This window comes from Otolemur garnettii, unplaced genomic scaffold (genome assembly GCF_000181295.1).
Source record: "Otolemur garnettii isolate 467f Iridium unplaced genomic scaffold, OtoGar3 scaffold00038, whole genome shotgun sequence".
In the NCBI taxonomy this organism is placed as follows: domain Eukaryota; kingdom Metazoa; phylum Chordata; class Mammalia; order Primates; family Galagidae; genus Otolemur; species Otolemur garnettii.
The window spans coordinates 11,158,573-11,163,567 of NW_003852433.1; the positions used below are offsets into that span (position 1 = coordinate 11,158,573).

Genomic DNA, 4,995 nt, shown 5'->3' on the forward strand with positions numbered 1-4,995 from the left:
TCCAAAAAAAAAAAAAAAAAGATTTTAGTTTTTGCACCCTTTGAAAGAATATTGCACACGTCATGACCACAGTACTTTATCATACAGCTTCTAAGTATAAGGACATTTCTCTGCATTACCACTGTTATATTATCACACATAACAAGTGACAATTATAATATCTAACAATTCAGCCAGTTTTCAGATTTCCCAGTTGTCACAAAAATAACTTTTATACCTTTTTTGGGGTGTTTTTGTTTAAAAATTGGGATCCAACCAGGATTTATGTGCTGCTCTGGATTATTATTTCTTTTGACTCTCTCTTGTTAAAGAATAGTTCTTCCTTCGTTCATCTTTTTTCTCCCCCCTTTTTCATATGACACTGACTTTTTGAAGAATCCAAGCTAGTTTCTTATAAATTGTCTAACTTTCTGGATTTGTTTTATTATTTCTTTATCTGTGTATTGTCTATAAGCTGAAGTCCAAGGCTTCATTAGATCAGTTCAGGTATTTTTATGAACAATACCTCACATTGAGCTCCACCTGCTTCTCATCCAGAGGCCTCTGGTAATCAGCGCCCCACTCTGAGAGAGGCAGAGTTTGGTCAGTTGGCTAAGACAGTGACTTACCATAGGGAACTAACAGGAAACCCGTGGGATCATCCTGTGACGTCCAGTGAACACTGAGTTCCCAAGTGACCTTCACTTTGTGGTTAGTTCCAGCACCTTTTAAATATCCTTGCCTAAATTATCATATGAGACTGTCCAAATGGAGGTTTCCTACTGCTCTTCTCTCTGCTCCTGTGAATAAGAGCTTTCCCCTCCCTCCCTGTCTCTCCTCTCCCTCCTCCCCATCTGCCCCCTACCACAGTTTCCTGGGTTTTTACTTATTCATTGTGTTATAATCATGTGAGACAACTTTATGCTCAATTAGCACATATTAGCCAATAGGAGACCTTGAAAGGCTAAATTTTAAAAACATTTATTTAAATATATTTTGAAGGCCAGGTGTAGTGGCCTACACCTATAATCCTAGCACTCTGGGAGACCAAGGCAGGTAGATTGCTTGCGCTCAGGAGGTAAAGACCAGCTTGAACAAGAGCGAGACCCCATCTCTACTAAAGATAGAAAAACTGAGGTCAGAGGATCACTTGAGCCCAAGAGTTGGAGGTTGCTATGAGCTATCATGATGCCACAGCTCTCTCCCTGGGGTGACAGCTTGAGACTCTTTCTCAAAAATAAATAAATAAATAAAATAAATATGTTTTGAACACTTCTGGATTAATTTGTTTGTATTAAATTTATTTTGTCTTTAAGCTTGCTCTCAGTTTTCAGCCTTTAGCTCTGGTGGGTAGAACCCATTAGTAAATGCTTTTCTGATTATTAGCTCTCCACAGAGCGTTGAAGGGTGAATTATTAACCACATACATGCATGATGCCTTCAGATAGTCTTAGTTTGCACAGTGGGAGAATTCCCTCCTCATGTGTTAGGTCTACCCTAACTCCTAAAGGAGGAAGAGGCATGTGCGGCACTGTGCCTCTGTGTGATTTTTGTCCCCACTAGGGGGTGTGCGTTAGTGCCACGTTGGCCCTACCTAGGGAGCCCCGACTCCTCTGCCAGCCTCCACCTCACTTCTCAGATACTGTGGAAAGTGACTGTCACAGATGCTCTGAGTTTAGGTCAGCTGCCTGTGTTGGATGGTCAGGAATCCAAGTGCCCTGTGAAATAAAAGCTCTTTTCCGTGTTTTGTCTGTAATGGTAAGGTACCATCTAGAGTGCTGGGGACATGCTGCATCCTCACCAGTTGTTAGTTCCCTTTTCTCTTATTTGTTTGACATTCCCAAATGCAGCTTTCCATCCCCATGCCTCCCATTCCACACAAACAGTCCACGGCATCCGCATGTGCTGGCGGGGGTGGTGAGGTGAGTGAAGATCTGCTGCGTCGGGGTGGAGTGTGAGGGGTCACAGCCATTTTGGAGGGTACTTTGGCCCTGATCTTTAAATTGCAGAAATCTCAAGTGCTCATTCTCACCTGACCTAGCAGTTCCACCCTTGACCCCTCAACACATATGTGCAGGGAGGCCTGTGGTCCCCTTGTTCAAATAGCAAGGTGCTTGTCACATTCATAAGGACTCACCAGGTAATTGGGGTCTCTGTATGCTGTGGAGTACTCAGCTGCTATTAAATAAGCCATTTGCTGATAAATGATTTGAATATAGTTTGCAAAAATAAACACATTAAACAATACTGAATCTTCCTTCAGTAAGAGGCTGAAGAGGCTATATATAGCCTTCCTGCCTGGACTTTTCTTGACTCTTGTTTGGGGCCTGAGTCAGAATTGTGTGCAGTAGCTGGTCCTGGCACATCTCTGGATAATAACCTGAGTTTTCTTCCCTCTTCCCAACAGAAGCTAAATATTACTAACACCAGGCTACTACTTAAATACATAGCAAAAAAGAGAGAGAGAGACAACACTAAAACACAGTGCTGGGTTTCTCTGGAGCAGGGGTTCTCAACCTTGGTGCCAGTGACATTTGGGCCTAGATAATTTCTTGTGGCGGGAACTGTCTGGTACATTGTAGGACTTTTACCAGCATCCCTGACTTCTTCCCACTCCAAGCCAGAAGCAGCTCTCAACCGTGACAACTAAAAATGTCTTCAGACCTTGAGAAATGTCCCTTTGGGAGCAAAAGATGTTCCCAATGAGAACTACTACTCAAGACAAACCAGCAAGAAAGCAGTTGTTCTAAATTACCTGCTTGAGTTCTTCTTACATTAAATAGCTCTGTCCTGCCTACTAATGACTGACAATGCCAGTCCCCTGAGAGCAAAGGGGGTTTTCTCTCTGGGTGGAATTCCCAGGCTCTATGCCCTCTCTCTGATATTTCTGTGCAGCTCTGCAAGAAAATCCAAACATGAGACCCAGGCCGTGACCGCATCATCAGAGCCTCCCCAAGGAAACCTGCCTGTGACGCTTCACCAGTTGGTTACATTCCCGGATGTGGGGAGGGAGAGGGCAGTGACAGGAAGGGGCATTTTCCTACCCAGTGGCACTCTGAAACATTTGCAGGTTGTTTGTTTACATTTATTGATTTTTCCCATTTCTAACATTTGAAAAATGTAAAACATAAGAAAATAGGGCGGTGCCTGTGGCTCAGGGAGTAGGGTGCCGGCCCCGGCCAAAAACTGCAACAAAAAACATAAGAAAATAAAACCATCTGTAGGGATCTACTGGTAACAGTAGAGAGATCAGTTACCAAACAACCTAGTTTCCTTTCTGAAAAACTAGAAGGTCCTTAAACTGCAGACTCACCCCTCTCCTGGCAGCAGCAAGCTCTGGGTTCTCCCTCCTGACTGTTAGGTTCTGCTTAGGTCCCGTTCCCTCCGGCTGTGGACTCGAGCTGTCTGTGTCTGAGTCCTGGGTGCAGCTTGGGCAGCTCCTTCAGTTGGTGCTGCAGAGGGGAACCATGAGGGGACTCCTCCTGGGGTGGCTCCTTGGCATGTGAACATATGGTCTGGCACATGGTAAGTGCCCACTGTAGAGTATGTGGCAGTGCCACATCATGGAGCAACCCCTGGCAGTGGCCCTCTGGGCTTTTTCTGAGTAATATGTATTTTTACCCCCACGTCTCCCACAGTATCTGAAAATAGGCTGCTCGTTTTCTTGGCTGCCTAGTATTTTGCTGAACTCATGTGTCAGCATTTACTTATATAGTGACCTACAGTAGGAATGCTTTTACACTTTTTCTTTCATAACTGCTGTTAAGATTCATCTTTGCACATGATTTGTACGTGATTTCCTTAGCAGTATTGGGGGGGTGTTTTATTTATTTGTTTTGAGACAGAGTTTCACTTTGTCGCCCTCAGTAGAGTGCTGTGGTGCCATAGCTCACAGCAGCCTCCAACTCTTGGGCTCAAGTGATTCTCTTGCCTCAGCCTCCCAAGTAGCTGGGACTACAGATGCCTGCCACAGTGCCCAGTTATTTTTAGAGATGGGGCCTTGCTCTTACTCAGGCTGGACTCGAACCCATGAACTCAGACAACCCACCCACCTCAGTCTCCCAGAATGTGCAATATTGAGTTCTAAACTGTTGTGTATCCCTAGCCATAGTCTGAAGAAACAGACTAAAACAACATATTGGCACATTTCCTTAGATGCTCCTGTTTTATGGTTTTAAAAAAATCGCAGATTAAATTATGCATCTCCCCACAGACAAATATCACTTAAAGTCAATCTGTCGGAATAATACCTGTATTTTTCCTGGGTGCTGAGGAAAAATACAGCTATTTTTCCCTTTGCATTTCAGGTCGTGTAACCAAGCTGTTGAAAAAATAACATGCTGCCCTGTGTCTGTTAGCCCACTGGTGGCATCACCTGGAGACTCACTTGAATTAATTGACAGATGGGTGTATGAAGGACAGCCTGATGTTGAGCAGAACTGAGGCTGCCCTGGGGACAGTGGGAGAAGCTGCCTGGCTCTGCTCCTTCCTAGGACCAAGTCATGAACTGGGGGGATTAGACCACCCTCATGTTGGGCCAGGCCATATAAGACGCCTCCCTCTCCTTGGGCCTATGGAGAAGCTGTGTTTTATATATTTGGGGGAAGAGCCATGTGAAAGGATATCAGCCTTTAAAATACCTGGCCTGTATTATCTTTTTAAAATTATTCTATTCTAATTTATTCTAAATTATTTATATTTTTCTAGTAGCAATATAGAGAGCAGGGAGAGGCTGCGTGGGTTTCTTGGGAGATGTCACAAAGAGTAATATCTACACAGGATCTAGAGATGCAAACCACTTTCCCAGTCATCTTTCTGGATCTCTCAGCAGCCCTGTGAAGCAGCTGCTGGCCTTTGTTGAAAGAAACATGGGTGGGAAAGGGGCTCCTGTTAATGATAATGGCAGTAGGGACAAGACTTGTCACTAAGTGACCCGGCTGCTGCAGAAGCCCAACCACTGGCAAGAAATGAGCAGGCGAGAATTCTCTTGTCCCATACTCTTTTTTTTTTTTTTTT

At 44.3% G+C, this 4,995-nt stretch overlaps 1 protein-coding gene across 2 annotated transcripts in view; it reads left to right on the forward strand.

Moving 5' to 3' along the window:
• Positions 1-4,995, forward strand: part of FBXO21 (F-box protein 21) — a 42,281-nt gene that overhangs the window by 34,246 nt on the left and 3,040 nt on the right. The gene's annotated exons all lie outside the window — the stretch shown is intronic.